The sequence below is a fragment of the Ambystoma mexicanum genome, chromosome 4p, assembly GCF_040938575.1.
Source record: "Ambystoma mexicanum isolate Mex_15411 chromosome 4p, UKY_AmexF1_1, whole genome shotgun sequence".
Lineage (NCBI taxonomy): Eukaryota > Metazoa > Chordata > Amphibia > Caudata > Ambystomatidae > Ambystoma > Ambystoma mexicanum.
In genome coordinates, this window is record NC_090927.1 from 930,439,813 (window position 1) to 930,450,890 (window position 11,078).

An 11,078-nucleotide genomic window follows, 5' to 3' on the forward strand; every position below is an offset into this window, starting at 1 on the left:
TTCTTGTAATAGGAGGATATCTGCATACTTGTCAATAGCTAGCAAATTGAACCAATTTTCAAAATTTCTGAATCCACAGGAATTCCAAGAGATGATATTCAATTGCCCTTCTATAGATGGCTAAAGAGCCATTGGTGATGGTAGAGACCCTGCAATCATTTTTAACATTGGTTCGAGCCAAGATATGTTTTTGTTATTGGATGCTAACCCTATACGATGCATCATTGTTTGATTTAGGTCAGTAGTATTGCCTTTGATTATATTCCCCTTGTTGCTGCACTCAATTTCCACCTGTCAAGAGTATGCAATGAATTCTTTTGCACTTTGTTCATTACCAAACGTAAATAAGGTAAAACCTCGGTCCCTTATCTCCGCCCTGAATGACCAAATATATTTCAGGATTGCTTCTGATGGTAAATAGCAAATCATTCTGTGGTTGTTATCTCTTGCTAAAGAGATCCTTGTAAAGTCCTCAGTAGTGAGTGATCTCAATTGCGGAATGCGGATAATATCCCGAAAAGGTAGGCCCTGTTGATGCGTGTAGCACCCAGGACACTAGGATTACCTTCTAGCCCAATAATATTAGTTTCACACTTCTTCATTTGCAAATTAGTTCCATTCATAGATGGTCCCTCATTTGCAGAACCAGTGAGATCCTGTGTATTACTAGTGCTCCCATTACCCTGTGGCGCTATTGGCGGATTTAAAGACAGAGAAGAATTCAATGGTTTCCTGTTGTCTAGTTTGTCTGTCAAGCCATTAATTGTATTACCAGATGTAATCAAGCCCTCATCTATTGCTCTTCTTAGTGTTCTCAACATTTCCGCATGGTCTATATCTATCTGTGCCATCCCAGGATTCGTATGACATTCTTTAAAGACAACGGGACCATGAGAGATACATTTCTGGGCCTCAGTCATAGGAGGATTGGTCAGTTTTCTTTCAAGTGAACCTCATATAGTGTTGCCAAGGGTTTTAGATGAGATAGCTTCAGGTAATTCTCTAACTTTACTAGAGCCATTTATGATAAGGAATGTATTCTTCTCAACCAGACTTTGACAGTGTATTGGCATGCTTCCAGATTGGATCTCCTATGGTGGAGCATGCTCCGGGATTCTAAGGGCATGATTTCATTCACTTTAGGCAATGGTGCCGCACTTGGCAAATTCACAAGTTTAGTCAAACAACTTCTACCACATACTGAAAAATAGGAGTTCAATGTTTTTTTTTTTTTGCAGTTTGTCAAAAGAAACTGGAGATACACAATGTTTTTTTAAGACTTGATCATTAATAACCTGGGGAGCGTGCGCAAATATTGATTCATTTCTCAATTTAATGGCAGGCTCTGTCAATGATACATTACACTGCTTATTCAGTGGAAAGGCAGATTGGTTCTTATTTTTTTTTTATCATTGATGTTACCACAGTGGTCGCCTTGTTTCAAATTCGATGGCAGGAGTACTGCTTGGCTCTCAATTGAGAGCTGTGGAAATCAGTATGATCATCCTCACCATGTTGTGGTAATTTGTTTTGCAAAGGCTCCACCGCTCCCAGGGACATCTGTTCAGTGTGTTTACTCTCGTCCTTTTTTTTAAAAAAAAAGTGCATCTCTTTTCTTTTGGCTGTTCTTTTCAATGCACGTAGATAGTTTTTTTTAATTCTTCAAGGAAATAATCACGTATGATTACATTCTACTACAACAGTGTTTTGTAAGCTTAATTCCCACATCACATCCCTGGATGTCAATTCGATTTGCTAATACAATCATCCCCTCAGTGGGAGTCTTCTCATTTCTGCTATATTCTCTGGGCCTTCTCGGGGCAACCTCTAGCTGTGTAAACTCTTTTTTTCCATTGCAATACAAATATCCACATCTGTGGCCCATTGTGCATAGTTTGATGTCACCTCAGATCCCCAAAGCTGTGCTATGTTTCTTTTGATCAGTGCGGTAGTGGTGGATATAAACACTTTTTCGTATTGTCACAGTTCACCATCGTCTTCCATCCCTAGCAACAATTGTTTTCGGTTTCTGTGAATCACTTTGCCCAGTACCCTTGACAATTCATCGCAGCACTTCTGCCAATATCGCTGAATATGAGTACATTCCAAGAGAATGTGGAAGAAAGTGCCTTCCTCCCTTTTGCATTGCAGACAAGATGGATTGGTGATTTTTCCCCACTTGAATAATGTTACCCTTGGGTAATATATCCTATGCAGTATTTTCAATTGGATAAGCCTGAGCCTGGATGAGATGGCCGATTACCTGGGAAACATCACTGCGGTTACCTATTCCTCCGGAAGTATGACACCCACATCCCTCTCCCATTTGGTTTTCAGACCCACCAGTTCAGTGGTAGCAAAGCAGGTTATTGCTCTGTATGTAGTTGCAGTGACTTTGTGTTTGATCATTTCTGGAAATAAGTTGCTTTCTAGTGGGGTATAGTCGGGCATGTCATTCATGTCAGGGAGGTGGACTTGTAGTGCACTTGTAGTGCATGCGTAAGTTGCGTGTAGTGATATTGCTCATTCAGGGGGAGTTTAAAGCTGGATACAAGATTTGCAAATGGCATTATCGTGTTCTCCTTCATGGCATCTCTGATCTTTAATATGCTGAGTTTTGACCAGGAGGGCCGTTTGGGTAGTTTGTTCACTTCTTGGAGGAGTTTATTGCCCCATAGTGGTAGTACCGGAGTTAGCTTTTTGTCCGAGCCTAGGTATTTGTGTGTCCGTCCATATTTGTGTTATGTGTGTTAGCATGGACGGGGTCGGCTGATCGGTTCTTCTCGCGATAGAGGTATTTCATGATGGGTCTTTCTTGTGCATTTGGGTTTAATATTCTATTGTGCGGTAGTGTAGGGTCTCCATGAAGTTTGTCGTTCACTACTGCCATTTGACTGGTCCAGTAGTAGGTTTGAAGACGGGGGAGTCCATTCCCACCCTTCCATATTGATCTTTGAAGGGTAGTGAGTGCTAAACGTGGGTGACCTCCGCTCCATAGTAGTTTCCTAAGTGTTTGATCTATTTTATGAAATGTACTTGTCGCTATGGGTAGTGGGGCATTTTGTAGTATGTAGAGAAAGCGGGAGAGGGCCATCATTTTGAAGAGTGCTGCTCGTCCTAACAGAGTCAGTGGTAGGGACATCCAATGTCGGACTTTCACAGAGATGCTATTGGGTATACTTCTAAATTCGACTTCTAAATGCACTTCTAAACCCAACTTTCACCTGGAAGCTATTGGGCACACTTCTAAAGTCAACTTCTAAGTGCACTTACAGATTCAACTTTTCATAGAGGGGAGGGGATATTGGGCTCACTTCTAAATACAATTTTCACAGAGAGGCTATTGGGCACACTTCTAAATTCAGCTTTGGACAGAGGTGTTACAGAGCTCTCTTCTAAATTTGCAGAGGGCTATTGGGCACATTTGTAAATTCAATTTTCACAAGGAGGCTATTGGGCACATTTCTAAATACAACTTTCAATGAGCGACTATTGGGCACACTTTTAGATTCAACTTTGCACAGAGGTGTTACAGGGCACAATTCTAAATTCACAGCGGGGTTATTGGGTGCACTTCTATATTCAACTTTGCACAGAGGTGCAAATTTGACACTTCTAAATTCACAGAGAGGTTATTGGGCACGCTTCTAAATTCCACTACTAATGCACTTCTAAATTCAGCTTTCACTGAGAGTCTATTGGGCACACTTCTAAATTCAACTACTAATGCACTTCTAGCTTCAACTTTCATTGAGAGTCTATTGAGCACACTTCTAGATTCTGCTACTAATGCACTTCTAAATTCAGCTTTCACTGAGTGTCTATTGGGCACACTTCTAGCTTCAACTTTCACTGAGAGTCTATTGGGCACACTTCAGAATTCAACAAGGGGCTATTGGCACCCTTTAAATACAACTTTCACCGAGAGTCTACTGGGCATACTTCTAAATTCAACTACTAATGCACTTCTAAATTCAGCTTTCACTGAGAGTCTATTGGGCACACTTCTAAATTCAACTACTAATGCACTTCTAGCTTCAACTTTTACTGAGAGTCTATTGAGCACCCTTCTAAATTCAACTTTGCTCAGGGGTGTTATAGGGCACACTTCTAAATTCAGAGAGGGGCTATGGGGCACACTTCTAAGTTCAACTTTCACAGAGGGGCAAATGGGACACTTCTAAATTCACACATAGGTTATTGGACACGCATCTAAATTCAACTTCTAATGCACCTCTAAATTCAACTTTCACAGATAGTTTATTGGGCACACTTCTAGCTTCAACATTCACTGAGATTCTATTGAGCACACTTCTGAATTCAACTTTGCACAGGGGTGTTACAGAGCATACTTCAAAATTCACAGGGGGGCTATTGGCACACTTCTAAATACAACTTTCACAGAGAGTCTTTTGGGCACACTTCTAAATTCAACTACTAATGCACTTCTAGCTTCAACTTTCACTGAGAGTCTATTGAGCACACTTCTAGATTCTACTACTAATGCCCTTCTAAATTCAGCTTTCCTGAGAGTCTATTGGCCACACTTCTAGCTTCAACTTTCACTGAGAGTCTATTGGGCACACTTCTAAATTCAACTAGTAATGCACTTCTAGCTTCAGCTTTCACTGAGAGTCTATTGAGCACACTTCTTAGTTCAACTTTGCACAGGGGTGTTATAGGGCACACTTCTAAATTCAGAGAGGGGCTATTGGGCACACTTCTAAGTTCAACTTTCACAGAGGGGCAATGGGACACTTCTAAATTCACAGAGAGGTTATTGGGCACACATCTAAATTCAACTTCTAATGCACTTCTAAATTCAACATTCACAGAGAGTCTATTGGGCACACTTCTAGCTTCAACTTTCACTGAGAGTCTATTGTGCACACTTCTGAATTCAACTTTGCACAGGGGTGTTATAGGGCACACTTCTAAATTCAGAGAGGGGCTATTGGGCACATGTCTAAATGTATAACAAGTTTACAATAGTGAGGCTTCCTTGGTTGAGTGGTAGTGTAGTATGGCATGAAGTAATTGCTTCTGGCCCCCCTTCCCACACTTTCTTATTGTTGGCTTCTTGCTTCTCCTGCGGATACCTGCTGATACGACCAGGATCCGTCTCTGTAGGAGCTGTCCTTTGCCTTGGGGTCCTTAGCTGATGGGGCTGCATGGGCAGAGGGCTGCCCTGCAGTGGCCAGTGATGTCCTCATTGAAGGACCAATCAGGCCGCCGGGCGGGCTCGGGAGCCAGGCTTCAGGCGATTCAGGAAGCGGGAAGTGGGAAGGTGCAGCGGCCGATGCAGGCAGATTTTAGGCAAATATGGACACGATATGGGCACGCAGGATAGTTAGCGGTAGCACTTACCAGGCAATCTTTGATGGAAAGGGACTGAGGGGGCTTTCACTATGCACGAAATGGGAAGACACTGGGAAAGGCGCACAAATCAGGGTGAGGGGTGGGCTCGGGAGGCGGGCTTCAGGCGATTCAGGAAGTGGGGAGTGGGAAGGTGCGAGCGGCCGATGCAGGCGGATTTTAGGCAAATCTGGACACGAAATGGGCGCGCAGGACAGGTAGCACTTACCAGGCAATCCTTGATGGAAAGGGGCTCAGGGGGCTTTCACTACGCACTAAATGGGAAGACACTGGGCAAGGCGAGCCAATCAGGGTGAGGGGTGGGCTAGGGAGGTGGGCTTCAGGCGATTCAAGAAGCGAGGAGTGGGAAGGTGCAAGCGGCTGAAGCAGGTGAATTTTAGGCAAATTTTGACACAAAATGGGCGCGCAGGACAGGGAAAACACTGGGCAAGCCTATTAGTTCAGGCCCAATATCCTATTAGTCTAATACCGTGCCTGGTTGAACCGACTAATCTCCCTAATAACCTCTGTACAAAGTTGATTTTAGAATCATGCCTAATACCCTCCCTGTATAAGGTCGAATTGAGGGAAGTGTGCCTAATAGACTAATATCCCCTCTACACAAAAATTTAACCGAGAGATAGACCTAATAACATCTCTATACAAAACTGAATCTAGAGGTAGACCTAATACCATCTCTGTGTGCAGTTGAATTTAGAAGTGTACCTAATGGTACCTAATAGCCTAATATCTTCTCTGTGTACAGTTGAATCTAGAAGTATACCTAATATTACCAAATAGCCTAATATCATCCTCTATATGCAGTCGAACCTATAAGTGCACCTAATAGTCTAACATCATCTCTGTGCAAATTGAACTTGGAAGTGTGCCTAAAAGCGTGCCCCCACTGAATTTAGAACTACAATTAGAAAGCTCACCTAAATTCCACGTAAAGCTTGTACCAAGCATGAGTACACATACTCCTCCAGAGTTTGTCGGAAATGACCACCGTGGACCACCCCCACTCCCCGATCTGCCTTCCCTCCCGTCCCCCCCGCCCAAGTCATCCCACCCCCCTTCGCATTCCTTACCATTTCCCTCTCCAAACACCAAGCCAGAGGGGCACAATGGCGAGCCAACCACCCTAAGACCACTCCTCCCCCGAACCCACCACCGACCAGCCAATGTTAACCATGCCCGCTCCCCTCCCTATCATAACAGGCACACCCTGCCCTGCAATCATCCAGCCCCCGCCTTGCCCACAAACCCCTGCCACCTTCCCCCCGACCGCACCCTTTCCCGTCCCTAAAAACTGCAGGCCTGGCCCTAGCAAGAACCGAAGCTGCATCCCTCTCCCCCTCTGACCTCCCTACCCTCTCTCACACTCCAATCGCAACAAAGAAACTAAAGAGGAAACGTACCTGGTCCCCCTCAATCTCTCAGCACTCTTCGCCTCCCCTGTCTCGGCCACCCACCTCATTCCCGCAATCACCTCTTTCCCCCGTGGCTTCACCCTTCCTGAAACCCCTCTCCCTCGATTTCTCCCTTGATTTCTCATCAACTACAGCTGAAACTCCTAACCGCCCACACCCCACCTTCAAATCCCCTGAACCAAACCCGATCATCCTTACACACGCAGCCACCCAATCCCGGCCGAAGGCCGCCAATTTTTCTGCTCGCCCACTATTCCCATCGAGCATCACCCACCCTACCCCTCTCCCTCCTCTCTCTCTGCCACCACCCCCATCCGCTCCAGCTCCGAGACCAACCTCGCCTGCTGATGTGAACTGCATCCTATTTAATGCCCGATCCGTAGCAAAAAACAGACACTGCATCTTTGACCTCCTTGCCTCTGACAAACCAGACCTAGTTTTCATCACTGAAACTTGGTTCTCTGATGACTTCGCCCCAATCGCTAATGAAGCCTTCCCCCCCGACTACTCCCTCAACCCACTGAACCGTCCCTCCAGAGGAGGGGGAGTAGCAGTCGTCTTCAAGTCTCTCTTCCACGCCTCAATTATCGACAACCAACCCTCCATTCCTCCTGCGAATCTCTCCTCGTTAAACTATGCCTCTGCCGTTGCTCTCACATAGCTTCCTAATAATCTACAGGCCCCCTGGCTACGATAGACAATTCGCAAACAACCTCTGCGACGCTATTGCAACCCTTCACCTAAATCATCCCAACCTCACCCTTCTTGGAGACTTCAACATATGGCTCGACATCCCCACCAACCCTATGACACACTCTGTGGTTGACGGTTTGGACGCAATTAACCTTCAACCCCACATAAATGGCCCGACCCACTGTAAAGGACACACTCTTGATGCCATCTTTAGCTCCAACACCCTGATCCATGTAAAGCCCCCCACCCCTATCATTTGGTCCGATCACATCATTCTCTCGTTCATCATTCGCTCACCCGACCCCCTTCCCGTACTTGAATCTGAACCTCCCAATCTACGCAAATGCTGGAAAAAAACTAATAATCGCCCCAGACCTAGCCGACGCACTCCTCCAGTCTCCACCACCTACCTGCCATCTCACCAAACAACTACAACAACAACAACTCACCCTGACGCCTTTGACTCATGGCTCAAGACATCTCTGATGCGGCTCACACCCCCTTGCAAACCATCAACCCGCCGTGGCCTCTTCCCCAGATGGTTCACTCCTGAGTTGAAGATCTCTAAACAACTATATAAATACCTAGAACACAAATGGCAGAAAGACAAAACCAAGGAGAGCAAGGCCACTTTGGCCCGACACCTTTATCAGTAGAAGGCCGAAATCCAGAAAGCAATAAAAGCCCACTACAACTCCCGAATCCAAAACTGCAAAAACCCATGCAAAGAAATCCACAAAATCATCTCCGAATTCACCAATCCGGCTTGCACCACGACAGTCCCGACCCCCTCACAATCACTGTGGCTCACTCTCCCTCCACTTTTACACCACAGCTCTAGAAAGAACAAATACTCTAGCCACCAAACTGGCTCTCTTACATCCACCAGGCGATTCTCCGCCGATACCAGCTAGCCCACCAGCTGCAACCACTATGCAACCAACGTTCAAATACGTTAGTCCAATATCACCTGAACAATTTCTAAAACTTTTATCTGCCCGCAAACCATCTGGCTCGCCGCTGGGCCCTTGCTCAGCCACAACCCTCAAAGAAATGTTTGCTTCCACCTGTGCAGGAGAACACGCAAGATCCATCATAAATGCCTCCCTTTCCTCTGGTATCTTTCCCTAAGCATTCAAAATGGTACATGTCAAACCTCTAATTAAAAAACCTTTGCTCGACCCTCCGAGCCCAAAAACTAGCGCCCCATCTCAAACACCAGGTTCCTTGCCAAACTCATTGACCGAACTGCCTACTCCCAACTAAATGCCTTTGTCAAAGCCAACAATCTCCTAGACCCCGCCCAATCAGGTTTCAGATCCCGTCACGGAACTGAAACCACCCTAACGGGATGACCTTAAAATGAAAGGCAGACTCCACGGGATGCGCCGCACTAATCCTTCTCGACCTATCCGCCACCTTTGACACGATCACTCAATCCTCTAGACAGCCTCCAGGAATTTGTGGAACCGCTCTTAAATGGATAGCTTCATTCCTCAAAGATAGGTACCAAATAACGATACTCTCATCCTATACCTCCCAAGCCCGACCAGTCGACACGGGAGTCCCACAAGGAGCATGCCTATCCGCCCTCCTGTTCAATCTCTACTTGATCACCCTCCCACCAATAATTAGTTCACACAACATCCTGTGCTACAACTATGCCAACGATACTCAACTAATTCTAAAACTCCTGAACTCAAAACCCAACTCCCGACCTGACCTGGCTTCCTGCCTCCTTGACATAGAACTCTGGATGACCCAAAGCCACCTCCTGTTAAACCCCTCCAAAAACGGAAATCATGGTATGTGGCAACTCTGAACTTCTTCCTCACCCACTACCATGGCCGTCCGCCATGGGTAACTCACCGACCCCTCCAAATCAGTGAAAAATATTGGATGCACCCTTGACTCTGACCGAACACTCTCGCGCCAAGTCAACAACGTCTCAAAGTCCTGCCACTACCATCTTAAAACCCTTAAGCGCATTTTTCCATATCTCTCCTTTCCCAACAGACTCTCCGTGGTCCAATCAATTGTTATATCAAGACTGGACTATGCAAACCCCCTATACCTCCGAGTCCAAGCGTACCAACTGAATAAACTACAAAGGGCACAAAACGCGGCAGCCAAATTGCTACTTGCGCTTGGCCCAAGAGACCACATCTCCCCAGCCCTTAAGACTCTGCACTGGCTTCTAGTAGCCCGAAGGGTGACTTTCAAAACCTTATGCATCGCCCATCGAGCACTGCATAAAACCGGACTTCAATATCTTCAAGACAAGCTAAAACCCTATCACTCCCCACGTACCCTAAGATCAATTTCAGCCGGCCTCCTAGTCATACCGAAGACAAACTCAATCAGGTTAGGCGGATCATCATTCTCAGCCTTGGCCCCCACGCTATGAAACTCACTCCCACCCCACATCCGTCTAACTGAGGACTTAGCGTCTTTCCGCAAACTGCTGAAAACCTGGTTCTTCCCCTAAAACCAACCTGTACCAAACTAACCCAAACAGACTAACAGCAACTCAGTGACACCAATCTAACAAACTAACTGATGCGAGAAATTGACAGCCAATAACCCCTGATGTAAACGAGAAGGACAAACAGAATTAAACGAATAAAGTGGAACAAAGCAGTGAAATGATAAATAAGAGTAAATCATATGGAAACAGTCAAGAGATTTAAACTGCTAAAATAGACAGAATGCATGAGGGGTGAACAAAGTGAATGGCGTGGAAGAAATAGTTAGAATGGATGAAGCAGGTGGGACAGATGAATGCGGTGAGTTGAAGAATACATAAGTGGAAGAACAGATAACTATATAGCTTGAATGAGTGTGGAAATCGAATGAATATGTAGATCGGATGAGTGTATAGAATGGATGTAGAGCGGATGAGTGCGTAGAGGGGACGAGTGCGTAGAGGGGACGAGTGCGTAGAGGGGACGAGTGCGTAGAGGGGATGAGTGCGTAGAGGGGATGAGTGCGTTAGAGGGGATGAGAGCGGTAGAGGAGATGAGTGCAGTAGAGGGGGCGAGTGCGGTAGAGGGGGCGAGTGCGGTAGAGGGGGCGAGTGCAGTAGAGGGGGCGAGTGCGATAGAGGGGGCGAGTGGGTAGAGGGGGTGAATGCATAAAGCGGGTGAATGCATAAAGCGGGTGAGTGCCTGGAGCGAACGAGTGCCCAGAGTGAACGGTTGTGTTGCATAGAGCGGACGAGTACGTAGAAAGAATGAGCACAGATTGCATCCAGTACTGATGAGTGCGTAGAATAGAGGAGTATTCTGCTGAATGCGTAGAGCATAGGGCAGACAGGAGTGCATGCGTCGGGCAGACAAGAGTACATGTGTGGAGCAGACAAGAGTGCATGCGTGGAGCGGAATGGAGCGCGCGGGCGGACTGGAGCACGCAGGCCGGCTGGAATACATGAGTGCGTGGAGCAGACCAGAGTGTACGGAGCAGACTGGGGTGCATGGAGTGGAGTGCATAGAATTGCGTGACGTATATAGTATGGTTTGGAATGCAGAAAACGTTTGAAAGACCATATAACCCATCATATCACACCACCACGCTTACTCTCTCCTTTACATCACAACT